We start from the raw sequence: 19,055 nt of genomic DNA, 5'->3' as shown, positions 1-19,055 counted from the left end.
TACTCAAGTTTATAATAGAGTTGACAGAGCTGAGTCTGAAACATCATTCACTCCATCACAGGTAACTTCAACATAACTGATGATATATATATGAATCCACATCTAGGGAACCATATCCAAGGACCTGAACATATATAGTTTCTTTTTATTTATTTATTTATTCATTACACAGTAATATTTTTCAGTGTGGAGGAGATAATCTATGTGAATGAGGACCTGGAGTCTTGGATTCTCTAGTTAAGGTGTTGGTGTTGGAGTTCTGTCACTTCCTTTGCTGATGTTGTCTTCCTCCAGACCATATTGCATCATGTCGTATCGTCATCAGTCCCTCTTTTCTGCCTTTTCCCAGTCTAACATCTCCAATGCCCTTGTGCAACCTCCACTTCGCCCACTCTAGCTCTTTGTTTCCACAGATCTCTTATTTTCCTGCTTCTCACTTCACCTTTTGTTACATGTGCTTGCTTTCTGTCTTACCTCATTTCAGTCTTGGCACAAGATCACTCCTTCCTCTGGAGAGCAGAGCAACAAAACATCAAGTGCAGTCAAAACTGATGGAATGCTTGTGTTGGAGATCAGTGGCTCGACGGCGAGGTGACCCTGAATATCAACTTCAAACAAAGGATAAAAAAATAAGACAAAAACAAACCAAAAAGCAAAGTTAAGGAGAAAAGTCAGAACTATTAGCATTTGAATACTGAAGAAAAAAGATGAGAAGATAAATTAAGACATTTGTGTTGTAATGAGAGCTTTAGGAGCAAAGACAATATGCCGATGATATCATGATGCCCTGGAGAATGTGTCCCATTCTTATCCCTACCATCAGCCAATCTTTCCTCTGGACTGACGAGTCTAGCCTCTGGCTAGTTCCACCATCATTAGCTGATACTCAGTGTTCTGCAGCGTTCAACCAGGGCATAATGACGAGCTCATTTAGATAAACCTGTCACTGTGGTGGCTCGGCAAATGTCGTGTTATCTGACTAACATTACCCTTACTGCAAAAGAACAGCTCGTGGGCTAAAGTCTCTACTTCAGCAAGACATCCAGGCCAAGTTTAGCAAGTCATTTTCTGTGTTATGTGCAACATTATGGCCGCAAATGGTAACATCCCCCATGAGGGAGCCTTTTTTGTTTTTTGTTTTTAGTTAGATTTGCATCTGAGAACATTTGAGGGTGATGCTGTCGTTATGCGGGGCTGCTTGGTCTCTCAGTAATTTGTGGAAATCTCATGCAGTGCAACAGAGCCCTTCAGGGAAACTGTGCTGTTGTCCAATGAAGTTGAAATGAATAAAGCAGGTAGTGGGTTCAGCTTGAGGTTGAACACTAGGAAGAGATAACAGAATATTAATGGATGTAGTGACAACACTTCATCCATTATCAAACTTACAAAACCATGTTAATACTTAAGCTAGTATTTCTTTAAATATTTCTTCCTGCTACAACTGAGTGAACTGTATTAAACTGTGACCTAAACAATTAAAATGAGCATAGAAGCACAATATGCAATACAGTAGTTGTTGCACCAGCAATGTCCATCTACATATGTCCATCTACATACATAGATGCAACTGAACCACTACAAAAGGTCTCCAGCCCTTCATTGTAGTACCTTGCATTAAAGTGTGACATTTTTCTAGTTATGGACTGGACGTCAAATTTTTATCTTAACTACTCCTCAGAAAGAACTTCAGAAAATGGGTGAAATTCATGATAATAGAGTGCCAATTCACTGCAGACTCTTCAAACCCTGTAAAGAAAAAAAAAAAAAAAGACTGATTTCCATTTTTTTTTTCATGAACCATGAATGGAAAAGAAGGATACTGGAACTTTTGATGTACCCAGTGTAAATGTAAACAGTTTGCAGCATACATACTGATGGAGATAATGTAGGGGGAAAAGAAAAACACCTTAAAAAAATAAATAAATAAAAACACACACGCTGCCTTTGGGTAAATAGCCTTTATAACAGAAGCTCTTACCTTCGGCGGGTGCAAAACTCAAAGTAATTATCTTTCGCTCCAATTGTGTTTTCCTTGCTGCTTACGTATTCATTTATTCATTTGAATTGAAGGAGAAAAACAAATCGCAGATCCTGATACCTGGCCAAGTAATCTGTGGAGTATTCCGAAGGGTAATTGAGGAAAGAGAGAGACAGTAGGCATGGGGAAAGAGTAAGACGATGAACCGAAGGGACAGAAAAATGAGCAAGCAACAAGAAAACTAATAGAAATCTCGAGAGATGCGAGTCCCCTGATGTGGCCACTCCTTGAGAATGTAGAGGCAGAAGAATCGAATGTGACACCAGGTACGTCAGATGTGGGAGAGAGTGACTTGCTGTACCCTTTGAGCTGATCTCCATGAGGACACTGTAAACTTTCAGAAAGAAAAAGAGAATTTTGAAGGAGACACTCAACAGCGAAGTCTTCAAGAGAATGTTTAGACTCTCAGGGGTAAAATTGGTTGTCTTTTCATGAAAAAAAACAAAACAAACATATCATAATGTAGATGCAGATGTAGATGAACTGTTTCAATCTTAAGTGAGAATTCATTATCCATTCATTATCCAAGATAAGCAAAAGATAACTAAAAATTAAACAAGTAATCATCTGTTTAAGTCTCCAGTCTGATTATAGAGCAGTAGACAGTCTGATACTACAACTGTAATGTTCAGTCCTGCATTGGACTGAGACGAGTCATTCATCCAATGGTGGACCATCAAGGCCTTCTTTGTTGGCCTAAACATCATCAGAAACACTGACCTACATTTACAACCTAAATTATAATATTTGTTCCATGAAATTGTATTAATTTATTCCCAATTTCCACTATTCCCTTCATTTCTTAGCATTTGTCTTGGCTGCATGTGTGACGACCACAAAACTATGGTACATTTGTGTTGTGAAATGTTTAATTGTGAATTATTGTCATTTAAAAAAAAAAAAAAAAAAAAACATTGAAATGTATTTTATTTTTGGAGAAAAAGTTATCCCCTAGAGACCACGTTATTTGTGTGTTTTAGTAAAATTGATCTCAATTACATGACTGGACAATACTCGCTGAAACCAGCAGGCCGTGTAGTGAGTCTGTGTATCTGCGCTATGGACTTTCTCAGAACCGCAGAGGACTCAGAGAGAACGACACGCTGTAGCCCTGCCTCATCTTTATTATCCTGTTTTTCAGGTTAGTAATATGCATAACATCACAAAACCCGGATAAAAATTGCATGGAGACGTCAATTAACTATGCTGGCCAGATAGTTTGTTGAGCAAGATGTGTTTTTTTTTTTTTTGTCTCGGTATCGGTTTCAGTGTTAGCATGTAGTTAGCTATGTACGAGGGATGCTAGCTTACGATGATGCGTGTGTTTTATTAGCTTAAGCATTGTAGCGCACACACGTGTAATTCTCCGTTGGTAAATGTAAATGTTAGAAATGTTAATTTACGTTTTAGCGGTGTACAGTTTATGTCCCATCATACTAGGTGAATGTACAGAGTTTTTTTTTTTTTTGTGTGTGAATTTTAAGCCGAAATGGTGAATCTGTCGGTCGGATATTTTAAGTTACACCTGTTTAAAATTGAAAGTAAGTTTAGAGTACTCTATGCAGTCTGTTGTTCTATATATTAAAAGTGAATGAGCTTTGCTCATAGAAATTACATTCATGGTAATGAGTAAATGGTTGATTATGCCATGGTTTTTGTATTTCATGTAGTATAATAGAGTAAATACAGTCAGAAAAGTATGGGAACATTTTATTTATTTTGCATAATGAGAATTATTTTGTTATAGTCTTTTTTAATTGTAATGCTAAATTGAAAGGAAATGTTAAAAGACATTGAAAACAAATTGTACATGAAACAGCATGATTGTGAAGGTAAATGCACCTGCTTTTCATGATTTTGATAAATAAATAACTGCAGAGGACTCAGAGAAAACGACACGCTGTTGCCCTGCCTCATCTTTATTATCCTGTTTTTCAGGAATATTTCTGTTTACGCGGTGCTGCCGCTGCGGTACCCGTAACACATGGCTTCCGGTACGTGAATATGGATGTAAGATATTTTGTCTAATTGGATTTCCATCTCTATGTATTACCAGGGTTAATCTAATCAACTCAGGGCCTTCAAAATCAGAATTGCTGGCCCATGTAACTTAGACTATATAGCAGGGGTATTAAAAATCCAGTCCTCGAAGGCCGGCATCCTACATGTATTATATATTTCCCTCTTCCATTACACCTGAAAGACATTACATCGTTATCAGGTTCCTGCAGAGCTTGATGATTAGCTGATCATTAATTGAACCAGGTGTGCTGGAAGAGGGAAATATCTAAAACATGCAGGATACCGGCCCTCGAGGACCGGATTGGAATACCCCTGCTATATAGCACTGGGACTGTTTCTTTAACCAATCAGATTTTAGTTTTACCTCACAGGGTCAGCTCGCTGTCCCCCAGTGTCATCAGTATTTATCCTTCCTCTGACTGGACGGTAAGAGCAGGACTATTATCTGATATCGTGTTGGCAATATTCTTGTTGATTCATGCCAAAAAAGCTCACTTGAATTGAATTGGATCTTCTTGCTGTCCAGCAAGAAGGTCCTGGATTCGATTCCAACACCATTCAATGGGGATGGGACCTTTCTGTGTGGAGTTTGCATGTTCTCCTCGTGTCTGTGTGGGTTCTCTCCGAGTACTCCGGCCTCCTCCCACCATCCAAAGACAGGCACTGATAGGTTAGTCGGTTAATCTAAATTGCCCATACTTGTGCATGTGAAAGTGATTGTTTGTCTCTAAATGTCAGCCTTGCGATGAACTGGTGACATGTCCAGGGTGTACCCCGCCTTCGCCTGTAAGTAGTTGGGATAGACTCCAGTGACCCCCGTGACCCTAGTGAGGATAAAGCAGGTTCACATAATGAGTGAATGAATGAACTGAATTGAACTATTAAAACAGTTGAGGTAGAATTTTTTTACGCCCACATTGGCTGACGGAGATGAAATGATTTAGGCTTGGACATACTTAAAAATCAGCTTTCATGGCAGACTTTTCCAGAAAAGCTGGACATCATGAGGAGAGTTCAGCCAACCCCAATGCTTGCTAGCTGGTTGAGCGGACATTCTCTGCACTCAAAAGAATAGAAACTTATGTCAGGAATACGACTGGACAGAGGAGACTCTCAACTTTAACCTCCATGGCCATAAAATAGGAGTTATTGACGGAACTGAAACACACAGATCACCTCTATCACAGGGTCATTGAAGTTTTCTTGCACAAAGAAAGGAGGACGAATTTTATGTATAATGAATGAGCATCTGTGGTGAGTAGGCTATTATGTTTTTTTAATTTTTTTTTTTAATTTTTTAATGTTTTTTGTCATGTTATTAGATAAATATTGACTCTGAACTGCTCCAGATGATGTACACATGGCACAGCTTTGGTTGTAGTGTAGAGGTTTAGAGTTGTCTTAACTGGGTTTCTTGCTTTAGAGTCAAAACACAGTAATGTCCTGTCAGAGAGCGAACTTTAACCCTTTCATGCATAGTGGTCACTACAGTGGACAGCTGATGAAAGGTGTTTTCTTGTATATTCATGGATTTGCTATTTTGTGCATCATCCCATACGCTGCAATTCATACCATTACTGTAACTTTGCTGTTCTAGATAAACCTTATCTGCAGTAACATGCTTGAGTGTAAAATAAAAAAAAAAAAAAAGCTAATTGTTACTAGACTGAAATAAACAGTTTTTTTTTTTTTTTTTTTTAAACAAAAGTTGCTTGTTCGTTTGGTTTTTTTTTTGCACATTATCTCCATGCAGGTATCTTAATGTGAGAAAACATCAGATTAGCAGCATTAAAAATGTTTTTCTTTCATAGTTTTCGCTCAGTATATCAGTAAACACATGTTTCTTTGCTTCTAAAATTAAACGCATGGTGTCTAGCTGAGTGAACATTTTTGTAATTCCGTGAAAAATAGGTCAGTAAAAAATCAATTCCATTGTTTTTTGTTTTTGTTTTTTTTTCATGCTTAAAGAGGAATAAAAACACTCTGGAAAAAAAATCTTGATTAAGGCTCTCATAATTCATGCATGAAAGTGTTAACTGATTGCCATTCCAATATTTATTTCAATATAAAGTAGCTCTTTGTTTTTGATAAATCCCTTATGGTCCAACTAAAGCAAAAATGAATTTAAAAGTAAAAATGTGGGTCATTTAGGAACACTAATCTGTCAAACTGTCTCTAAAATGTCCCGTCAGAGAGATTTCGAATACCGTGTTTTGACCCTTTAGTAATAACGGTATTAACCCTCAATATGCCAAATGTCTCTCTTTTTGTAATGCCACACCTTGTCATTTTATGTTTTTGTATAGCATTCATGGTTTTTATAATTGTGAATGTTATAGTGGTGATATTAAGATGTGGATTAAGTCGTGTAATAAGTCCCCAATGAAGGCCCGGGTACCAAATCCACAGCCTGCCACTGCATTCATCAATGGTTAGTTTGAATAGGACAAAAAAGACTCATTGTTCAAGATGACCTTCACCTAATGTAAAAACCAGCCTAGATTTAGGTTAAGATAAAGAATACGTCTGTACTTTCAGTTCATAAGCTGTGCCCACAAGTTTATAACTTATGTGAAGATCAGTTGTCCAACACTCAAACTTCCACGATTATGAACCAAAGCATAATTAAAACATAATCATTCAAGCTTAAACAGGCCCAGTGTGTACGATTTGGATGTATCTAAATGCAATTAATGGAATGGTTCATACTATATTTCCACATACAGGGGATGGGGTTTCTATTTACCTCAACAGAAGGTACTGGGCTTTATTTGATGATATTAAAGTCAGCCCTTTATTCTAATTTCCTCTGTTTAATGAGAGTTAATAGACCAATTTAGAGAAACGCCTTTTCATACCGTCTTCATGCAATGTCTAAAGTACCACAATATGCTTTTCTATCAAATAAAACCTCTAACATTTCAGTGGGTAAAAATCCTTCATTTCTTACTAGAGCTTTTATTCTACAAATGTTGTCTCAAGGTCATACTAAGTTTCTACAAATGACAACATCTCTGAAAACACAAACACACACCTGCAGTGTCCTTGGACAATACCACTTCAGATGAGTGATCTAGGAGTGTTAGAAGCATCAGGTTTATAATGTTGAATGTGTTAAAATGTAACTTATACAAGTGAACATTGTGCTTAACTGGCAGCACATTAATGACAGGCATCAGAAATTTATCCAGATTATTATTATTTTAAATGCAGACTGTATTTGAGTCAATCTCAGCAACAGCTATTGTTACAGACCCAGCTGGTAATCAACTCAGTTTTTTATTTTATTTTATTTTTGTTTTTTTTGAGAAATACTGAAATAATGCTTGTTTTAGTGTGTAATCACTTGAAAATTATTATGATTTCATTACCTCATAATAACACCTAAGAAGAATCAGGGTTATCATAGAGACCTTCATGCAGTCCTGCCATTTCTCTGCACTATGGTCTTTTTTTGTCTTCTTATTTGTAGCAGATGAGTAGCATCTAATATTACGCTATATTACTATCATCTACTGTGTCTAAGTGTTGACTAGATATATTATCTTTGTTAATATACTTTTTAAAAATGTAAATACATATATTTATCCAGGAAGTTTGCATCTGGGAACATTGTTTCAGTATTCCAGTATTATTACCAAAGAATGTCCCACTTTTAATGTCAAGTTGGAGATATTCTGAATATATTCTTACAACAGCATGTATGTTCCATTATTACAACGTGACTACATTTATAAATTTGTGTCTGCTCAAATATTTGTGAATTTGACTGTACATGTTTTGCAGCTAAACCTGGCTAAGCTCCGTAGAGAAAAAAAAAAAAAAAAAATCCCAACACCAACCAAAATATCAGTGTGCATTGGTGTAAATATTTGGTCTGTTTAAAAAAAAAAAAAAAAATCAGCTCAGTTGATTTTAAAGGTGTAATTTCTGATTTCTAAGTTGAATTTCTCCTCTATGGAAAATGACAGGTGCAAACTAGCCTCAATTTAATCTATTTCCAGTTGCACTTCAGAACCATGAGTGACCAAGATGGTGTGCAGAAATCGTGTCTTGCCTGTTGACTATACATTTATTTTCCTGTGACTGGTTGCATACTTCTGATCCATCCTGCTAGCTAACATAAGTCTGCATTTTTTTTTTGACAGTTTCCATGTAACTAGCTGACACACTGCTGCCCTCTGCACTGCGGAGCTTGCCAAGATCTGTGTGTTGCCTGTAAAAACCAAGACAGATTTAGTGTGCTTTCACACCTACATCTTTTGGTCTGCACTTTCTGACTTTTCAGTTTGATCCAAACCAAATTTGCAGGTGTGAAACCTCCCCCAGGACCAAAGTAGAGGACAAAAGAGCTGGTCTTAGATGGAACAAAAAGAAGTGTACCACACGGTTCAATCACGATGTGAAACTCCGTTGTGGATAGGAACAGGAAGTTACGTCAATGTATTGTTACCAAAAGACAGAAGAAGAAAAAACAGATGAAGACAAATTTGCTGTAGTAGCACTTGGGAATGGATGAGGCACAGTAGTCATATGGTATGAATAAGAAATCAAATTTGTTAGTAATGCCATTATAATAAATAATGTAGTATAGTAGTATAGTATAGTACAAAATGTATTGTGGTAATCTGTTCGTCTATGGTTTTTCCTTTTGAACAGAAAAAGCTACTTGTCGGATTAAGAGAGTGCCAGGGTTAGATGCACACCCAGATGGGTATATCGTCATAATTCAGCATGTCAACCACTGGCGGCTGCTCATCTGTCAGAGAGGGGAAGCTCATCGTCGGCTTACATCAAAAAAAAAAACAAAAAAAAAAGTCAAGTTATTTAAACATAAATTTGGCCCTCCATTCCTTTTTAAGAAAATGGTCAATGACCTTATCGTACTAACTAAACAAGAAAATGTTGAAATTATGTTAAATTGAAACAAGGAAGTACAATGAGTGTGTTTTATTTACAGTGCAAGAAATGCATGAGTAATTTCGTAGTGGTTTCTCTCTCGATTTCACAGCAGAATGCACGACGGTATTAAACTGAACTCTGTCGGTGAAGGAGTAGATCTCAAAATAGCTGTCAATCAAACGGGATTCAGCCTTTCAACTGATCCTCCAATCAGCACGTGGAACCCCGGCGTCCAGCCCAGCCGAGCTCCGCCCACAGCTCCATCCACCCCCACAGACACCGAGCGTCCGGGGCTGGGACAACATCCTGGCATTCATCCAATTACCGTCCAGTTTTGAGGCAATGAAAAAAACTGTTCCACTCAGTCCCATTGAAATGCATGGATGCCGGGCTTCTACGGGCAAATGCATTGACCATAGATCGTATGAGAAAACAGCGCAACGGGAATGTATGAGAAGTGAACAACATCGAGTCCGTTGATTTGTGATAAAGCTGATTCTGAACAAACTCGTCTTTGAGATGCACGTGTTCTAACACATTCGTAGTCAATGAAATGTCAACACAACCGTACATATTTAACCATTTAATTTTCGTAATTTTAGGGGAAGCCGAGCTTGCAGTCTATAAGAAATCCCCTCTGATGTCAGCCATGTTAAGTATTGGGAAACACAGCACATGTAGATGACAGTAATATATAGGCCCATCATGCAGACTAACTCATGCAGACAAACTATATCAAATGTACAGAATGTGAAAAAAAAAACATGAACCTTGGTTTAGACTTGTGTGATAGAACCCCTAGTCAAACCCAAACCCAAGGCCAGATCTAAGTATCGGTACAAAAATGTCCCGCAATTTTTTGGCAGTATGAATTTTTCAAGGTGCAGTATGTAAAATTCCCTCTTGCTTGTGTGCTTACATGTAGTTTGTGTTGAGTCTGTCTTATGCCGGGAGCCAGTCATTTGTTGTCATTAGCAGACTTTCTATCTGAACTAATGGTTGACAGTGTAATGTAGAGGAGGAATTGCATTAAAAAGCTCCTCTCAATCCACCTCCTCTCTACAGAAATCACCCTGCAGACTTTTTATCATGGATGTAGAATAACAAGACAGTTACAAACATTATTTATTTATCTAAGTAAATAAGCATGGAGATGCAGTATATACAGTCGCGGAAAAAAATTCTTACACCACCCTTATTTTCTTCAATTTCTTGTTCATTTTAATACCTGGTACAACTAAAGGTACATTTATTTGGACAAATATAATGATAACAAAAATAGCTCATAAGAGTTTAACCCTTTCATGCACGAATTATGAGAACCTTAATCAACATTTTTTCCTGAGTGTTTTTATTCCTCTTTAGGCATGAAAAAAACAATGCGATTGAAAATTTTCTTGTGAAAAATAAATAATAAATAAATAAATAAATAAAATTATTAAAAAAAAAAAAAAAATCTTATGAACCTATTTTTCATGAAGTTGCAAAAATGTCCACTCAGCTGGACACCACATGTTTAATTTTTGACGCGCAGAAACATGTATTTACTGATAAATTGTGTGAAAACTATGGAGAGGGCTTGTGATTCTGGGGGTTTATGCTCAGGAAAGATCTACATAATGTTATCTATTCATGTCAGAAAAGATATGTAGTGTCTTAAATCTTTAATAAAGATGTGTGTAAAAACAAAACAAAGCAAAAAAAACAACGAAAAGAAAAACAAAATCCATGAATTTGTTACAGTTCATTCATACAAGAGAACAGCTGTAGAAGAGCTGTCCACTGGAGTGACCACTGTGCATGAAAGGGTTAATTTCAGAGCTGATATCTAGCCATTTTCCATGGTTTTCTTGATAATAACCAAAACCACTTCAGTTCTTACATCAATTGCTATGGCATTGTACTGACAAAAACAGTGCTTTTAGGCATTCCATGTTTTCTTTTCTGTCTGTTTTAGTCACATGATACACACAGGAGTTAGTACTTGATTGCATAACCATTGTTTTTGATGACTTTTGATGGTTTAATATTAGTGGATCAAGGAAGGTGACATCGCCCATTGGTGTCTGAAAAGTGGGATGGTCTTTGCTACTTGCATTTATGGCCTGATTGTCTAGCTTAACCTTGTCACAGATACACAAGGTTCCGTTTGTTTTTAATTTGCTTGAAAAGAAGCCTGTGGAAACTGTAAAACTGCCATTTCTCCTCTGACTTTTCACCCCACAGTGACATTATTTTACAGAGTATTGATTTACTTCATACTTTCATTGCCAGTGTGTATTAAGAGAAAATGACCTCAAAGTGCAGCAGCCCCAGCCTCAGGTATGAAAAGACCTAAAATGAACACTGAGAGAGGACAGATTACAAGAGACTAAATATTATTTATTTATTATATTTAAACAGCATTTGAACATGAATAGTTCTGTGTCAAGCTTTTTAAGAGATAGTAAAAAGTTCTGGAACTTACCCCGTTGATCCACATTGTCAGTGATGTTTCATTGCTCCCTTGAGTTTTGTTATTCCAATAATGTCAACAGCCATAATGTTAAAATTGAGGCATCATAGTGTTGAATGTTTGCTGGTGAGTTAATTCACAGCTGTCATTTGTCATCTTTGTAATAGTGACTTCTACTGCTTCCTTCGCTTCAGTTTGGATGAAAAATAGCTCCTCTTCATAAGGATCACATTGAACAGTCAGTCAGTCATCTTCTAAACCGCTTTATTCTCAAGAGCGTCACAGGAGGTGCTGAAGCCTATCCTCGCTACCTATGGGTGAAGGTAGGGTACACCCTGGATGAGTCGCCAGTTCATCACAGAGCTGACATATAGAGACGAACAACCAATCACTGTCACATTCACACCTATGGGTAAGTTAGATTAACCAGTTAACCTATCAGTGCATGTGTTTGGATGGTGGGAGGAAGCCGGAGTACCAGAGAGAACCCACGCAAACACAGGGAGAACATACAAACTCAACACAGAAAGGTCCCTCACTGCAAAAATCAAAATCTTATCAAGTGTATTTTTCTCATTTTTAATCAAAATATCTCATCACACTTAAAATAAGACATAATCACCTAAAGAGCAACTTTTCAGTAAGATATAAGAACTTATTTTTGGACAATAGATCTTGGAAAACTTATTTCAAGAAATCTTACAAAGATAATTTTTACTTATTCCATTGGCAGATTTTTTTTTATTGCTTGAATTAAGCAAAAAAAATCTTGAATTAACCCCACCCCACACCATCACTGACATAAAATATTTTAAAAAACAAACAAACAAAAAAATCAGTTAAGCTTCAGAATCAACATGAATTCAGGTCTTCACACGCTGTCTTCTTCTATCCTGCCACAGTTTAAGATTCAGGCTTTTGTTTGCTTTATTTATATTTTTATTATGGGCATAACGGAGTGTCCTGTGCGTTATTGTGTGTGCTGGTGTTTCTACAGCAGGGATGTTAAACTCATTTTAGTTCAGGGACCACATTCAGCTAAATTTGATCTGCAGTGGGCCAAACCAGTAAAAAAATAACATAATAATATATAAATAAGGGCAACTCCAAACTTTTATCTATGTTTTAGAGCAAAAACAGTAAATTTACATAATGAAAAGGTTTACATCTACAAACTATCCTTTCAAAAGATGTGAATAACATGAACAAATTGAAAAAATAAGTGTAATTTTATCAATATTCTGCCTCAGTTTATCATTTACACATGTTCATTATAACTTACAGATCACAGTGGATCTACAAATACACAAAACATTTAGTAACAGGCAGAACATTGTTGAAATTGTACTTACTTCTCTTAAGACATTTTCGGTTGTTCATATTTGTTCAGATTATTGACATTTTTTGCTAAATTATACTTTGTTTTAGTGTAAATACATGAAAATATTTACATTTACAAACAGAAACATTTGGAGTTGTCATTATTTTTATGTTATTATGATAGTATTTGACTGATCTGACCCACTTGAGATTGAATTGGTCTGAATTGTGGAACCTGAATTGTTAATATTGTGGCATGTTTGCTGCAGTGCATTATGGGTAGTGGGTATTTTGTTGTAAATGTGTTATTTTTATGTGCAAGAATTCAGCGGGGTTGTTGTGTTAGTACTAGTTTTGACTTAGTATGTGTATGGCAATGTTTATTGGCCTTTTTGTGTATTTTTTTTTGTATTTTTGTAATTTCTAAAGTTGCACCCTGAGTGAGAGCCATAGGCAGAGCAATCGCTATCCTGTTGCGGTAATTCCATTAGTTTTCTTCCTGCTTGTTAAATTAAAGGTACAATTTACGCTCATATTTGGCACAGAAGTTTCCTCCTATGCTGCAATGTCTTAGTGTAATTATTGCACTTCACAAATTCATCCTGTGGGCCGGACTGGACCCTTTGGTGGGCTGGATTTGGCCCCCGGGCCGCATGTTTACCTCCCCCAAGGAGGTTATGTTTTTGCCAGGGTTTGTTTGTCTGTCTGTTTGTCTGTCTGTCTGTTTGTCTGTCCGTTAGTGTGCAACATAACTCAAAAAGTTATGGACAGATTTTGATGAAATTTCCAGGGTTTGTTGGAAATGGGATAAGGAAGAAATGATTAAATTTTGGTGGTGATCGGGGGTGGGGGGGCCCACGGGGGGGGCCACTGATCAGCCTTGGCGGAGGTCTGCGCTCTCCGAGTGCTTCTAGTTGACACCTGTGTTCTACAGTGAGACATTCACTTGTCTTTTGTATTGTGTCTCTCTATCAGGATGTGGATATCTTTAATGATATTATCACTTTACTTATGCAGGACAGAATGAGACAATAATTGTATTTGTGTATGACATGCTAGAAAACATCTTCAGGTGTTGATATTTTCATTACCTCCGCCAAGGAGGTTATGTTTTTGCCAGGGTTTGTTTGTTTGTCTGTTTGTCTGTCCGTTAGTGTGCAACATAACTCAAAAAGTTATGGACAGATTTTGATGAAATTTTCAGGGTTTGTTGGAAATGGGATAAGGAAGAAATGATTAACTTTTGGGGGTGATCCGGAAGAAATCCTGGATTCTGGATCACTTTGAAATTTTCGTTAACATTGTGGTAAATGGGGCCAAAATTTTCGTTTCCCAATATCTCGCTTAATTATTGACCAAAACTCATGAAATTTAACTCAGGAATTGACAATGGGGTCCTCTATCACATTTCAAAGGCTGATCCAGATCTGATCCAGAAGGCGGATTTTATCTCAATTTATATAAAAAATGGGGGTGCCCTTACTTTTTGGCCTACTGTGCCTTTAATATTAAAGGTAGAAATTTCTGACAAGTGCCATCGTGTAGCTCAGTCAGTTCCGCATCGGGAGTATGCCACCGGATTTCATGTAGCTTTAATACTTAAGGAGCTAGATCCAGAAGAAAACCGCCATTACGAGAATTGTGATTTTCGTGAATAACTACTGAACTAATAAGGATATAATTATGAATCCAGTTGCTAATGGTATGTTTTCATGGTCAAGGAATCTTAAAATATAGGTAAAATAAATATGGGACTAATTTTTATGGTGGAAATCTCAATATGGGGGAACTGTGCAAATCTCATGCAATTTGACTCAGGGATTTACAATGGGGCGTTCTATCAAATGGCAAAGACTGATCCAGATCTTTCAAAAAGTTATGGACAGATTTGGATGAAAATTTCAGGAAATATTGATGCTGGCACAAGGAACAAATGATTAAATTTTGGTGGTGATCGGGGGGGGGCACTGATCTGCCTTGGCAGAGGTCTGCGCTCTCAGAGTGCTTTTCTAGTTTGGATTGTGTTTATAGCCTGTTGTCAGTAAGTCCTTTGTGCATACTGTCTGAGCTACAGGGGTTTTCAGAGGCTAGTGGCGTCTGCCTAAAACTTATGATTATAAACCTACAGAGGTGGTGGGCCTCTGAGACTCTGCATTTTTAATCCATCCATAATACCTAAATTAATGATGTGAGTTTCAGCCCAGAACCAGCATTAGATATGTAGAAATACTTTCTACTCATACTCTGAGTTAATCTCAGAGCTTGTACTTTTAATTAATACAGTTGAATCACTGCTCCTGCTTTTATGTGAGTATTTGTTTTACATCTGCTTATACAGGGTGTCCACAAAGTCTCTTTACAATTAAAAAAATAATAATTACAAAAGCAATTGATGGGATGTGTTAATCATATTTTTTCTCTGCACTCAGTTTTTAACAAAGTTTTTAATAACATTGCATTTGTGTATGTTGATGAAATAGGTTCTGTTCAATAAACCCCTAAAAAATGACTTCTCAAAAAAAAGGCACATTGTTTATTGTGGTTTATTGAAACAAAATCAGTTACAGCAAGAGGGTGCACCACCACATTGGGGACTGCATGCTGCTGAGTTCCTAAATTCAACATTCCCAGACCGGTGGATTGGAAGAGATAGCCCGATTCCCTGGACACCTCATTCACCAGATATCACTGGATTTCTTTCTGTGAGGTTTTGTTAAAGATATCGTGTATTGAACAAGGATATGGGACTTCAAGGATCAAGGACCTGAAGCTAAAGGTCATTGACACCATTGATGAGTCTATGCTACAACCAACATGGCAACAAATCCACTATTATCTTGATGTACTTCATGCAACTAATAGTGTCCATATCAGAGATGGGGGGACTCGAGTCGATGACTTGACTCGAGTCCGACTCGTGTCGCCAGATTTGTGACTTGTGACTTACTTGATCAACATTAAGAAAAGACTTGACTTGACTTTGACTTGCCTTTCCTGACCTGCGACTTGACTTGACTTTTGGCATGTGACTTGCCAAGTCACATGACAAACCTGTCTTGTTAAAACATGTCTTGTTTTGTTGTTTTTTTTCTTTAAAAACAAATAAATTATCAGATCGACATTGCTTTTTTTGTCAGCAAACCTGGCAACCCCTCCTCCACACAATGCAGACGTGCCTGCACGAGTCTAGGGCTGATCAGCAGAGAGATGGAGGGCAGTCAGACCAACACCATCCCGAAAATAATAAATTTTGGATTCAAAGACTACCAGACAACAGCAAATAAAAGAGCAGCGACGTGCAACATCTGCAATGTTAAAGTTAGTGATACTGCAAGCACTACGTCGAATTTCATCCGACATTTCAGGACAGCTCATAAAGAAAGGTGAGTAACATGATGTAACTTAGGTTAAAGCTAGATGGATTAACGTCCTGATTATTATTTTGCTACTTGGCTGCTGACATCAGAGAGACTACTAGGCTAGTGGCTTGATACGTTAATATTTTTCTTATTATTATTTTCTTATACATTTAGCTAAAAAATAAAAAGTGGCAAGTAGCTGCAAGCAGCGCTAACGTAGTGCTAACCAAATTAGCTGTAACACCAGAACGCCAACTGGCTAATGTTAGCGTAGCTACCTGCTTTGCATAGCCCTTTGTGTGCATCAATTAGTTTCTTTCTCTCTGTTTTGCGTTTGCAGCCCTGAGTTTTAACACCAAAACTACATGCCAAGAATGAGGCTATATGTATTTAAAACTTTATTTTCAGACCTTATAGCAGTTTTGGTGTTTGGTTTTGGTGAAATACAGACATTTGAAAAAACGAATGACTTGACTCGCGACTCGACTTGCTTGACTAAAGCTCTGCTTGGACTTGACTTACTTGATCCTCTTATAGAGACGACTTGGACTTACTGGAGACTTGAGGGTTAAGACTTGTGACTTACTTGAGACTTGCATGTATGGGACTTACTCCCATCTCTGGTCCATATAGAAGTGGATTAAATGAGGCAAAAGAGCTTCAATATCTACTTTTCATTTAGTAATATTTTCCTCAGATTTGTCTATTCATTGGATTTGTAAAAAATGTGTTAAATTGTAAAGAGACTTTATAGACACCCTGTACTTTTTCTACCTCTGAAAGTAGCTTAGTCATTTGGTAAAATTATAAATAAGTAACAGTATCATGTTACAGTTTTGCTAATGTAACCTATTAACCATAACTATAGTTGAACTATCAAGAGAAAAGAACGCATTTTATAAAAAAAAAAAAAACAGAAGCTGTCTTATAGACCTGCCAACCAAATGCTGTATTTTATCTGAAATGTATGTGAGTTCTTTTTGCTCTGGCATCCTGTGACTGTCATTGGCATCTTCCTCACTGGCTTCATTGAAGAACCAAAGTCCTTGCCCTTTAGATGAAAAGCATTCTTTTAATTTCACATTCTGGTTTATGTAAAAATATTCTGGGACACATTGGAGAATAGATTTGTTCTGCTCAAAAAGAACAAAGAGTATACGGACAAAAGCTACTCGAGAATGTTTAGAAATTCAGTGTTTACTCAAACCATGTAAAAAAATGTTCATTTGAGGCTAAAACAATTGGAGCGCAATTTATCCTGTGTCTAAGACTGAGTGGAACATGTTCCCATGTCTCTCCTGAAATCAATGCCTATAAGCAAAAAAAAGTGACAGTCAGAGACAGAGGGAGGAGGAGGAGGAGGAGGAAGAGGAGGAGAACCAGGCAGAGAGAAAGAGAAAAAGCCTCTTCTCTTTGCTCTTCTGCCAGCGAGAAGCAGCTTTATTACATAACAGTCTCAGGACTTGGCAGCTCACATGCTTTTAAGGAAGGAGCACACGTTCCCCTGCACCTGAAATCTCATGGTGTGGTGGGAGAAGATGAGGATGAGGTGGAGGCTTCACAACAGAGCAATAAAAGAGGAAGAGGAGAAGAGAGACTTAAGATTTCAGTCAAGACATGTTCGAACTGTCTGCCATTTCTAGCGGTAGTGGTGGTGGCTTTAAAAGGAGCTTCTGTCAGTCACTGGCAACAATGGACTCTGTTTATTATTCTTCTATTCACTGCATCTCAAAGGCAAATATTGCACTTCTTACCCCATTGCATTTGCCTGACTACTTTAGTTACTTGTCACATTAAATTTTTTCATCACTTTCTTGTCCGGTGAGAACCACGTACCTACAAATGTGTTGATTTTGAATGTTTTTGATGAAATATTCATTTAAAGCTTAATAAACTCAATAAACTCTCCAAGAAATCCTCAGGGGAAGTTGGAAAATGCATTGTTTCAAGCTGTCTTGTAACAATACCTTATTCTCTCAGGACAGCAATGCTACGAACATATGATAATCTTGTAGACTATAGTCGCTTTTCCATTGACCCTCAAATTGCACAAATATAACTTGCACATAAAAATTTACCTAATGGAAAAATGACAATTTCGCCAAAAGTCTCATTTTTCGAGTAAAAGTTTTTGCACTGGCAAGAGGTGGTTTTTCGGGCATAGCGCAAATAGTATATCACACAAAACTGTAATGGAAAGACCTTTTTTCGCAGCTAGAGTCAGGTGAATTAAAAAAACGGATGTTGACGGACGTTACAACAAGCAAAGAAGAAACATATTGCAGTACATGTGGACACACCAGGAAACCCAATCATTTTTTAATTTAGTGTGGAGTAGAGGGGTAATATATAATAATAATAAATATATCTGTAAATCAACACCGTATTTACATTCGTTGCCATGTTTATGGAATGACTTCTCATGTCATCTCATAATAAATAAACAAATCATCGCATCGATTTAATGGAAAAACCGACATTACATACTTCTGTTTTTTCAACATTTAGTAAATATCGGTAAAGTTTTGCACTGATGTCCGATGGAAAAGCAACTTATGATGCACTGATGCAGATTAAGTTGCTTAAATAAGCTCCATCTTAAGCATCTGAAGCAGTAACATGCACACTGATGCAACAGTCAAAGTAAACACACACTTAGGACCATTTTACTACTATTTCTGCTTTTCATATGAACGTTGTGCTGATAATGCTGACATGCTTTTACTTCGGTTGAAGACTGCAGGATTTATACTTGTATTTTCATAGTGTGCTAATAGTACTACCATTTAAAGGTGCAGGAGCCTTTCTTCAACGGCTCGCTCCACTCTATACAACTCAAAAAACTAAATCTGAAAATATACAGCTTGGCCAAAAAAAAAAAAAAAAAGTTCTACCCACAGTATTCCATTGCACTGCAAAAATCAAAATCTTACCAAGTGTATTTTTCTCATTTCTTATC

The sequence above is a fragment of the Sphaeramia orbicularis genome, chromosome 14 (assembly GCF_902148855.1).
Source record: "Sphaeramia orbicularis chromosome 14, fSphaOr1.1, whole genome shotgun sequence".
In the NCBI taxonomy this organism is placed as follows: Eukaryota; Metazoa; Chordata; class Actinopteri; order Kurtiformes; family Apogonidae; genus Sphaeramia; species Sphaeramia orbicularis.
Note: the sequence above shows the minus strand (reverse complement) of the source record.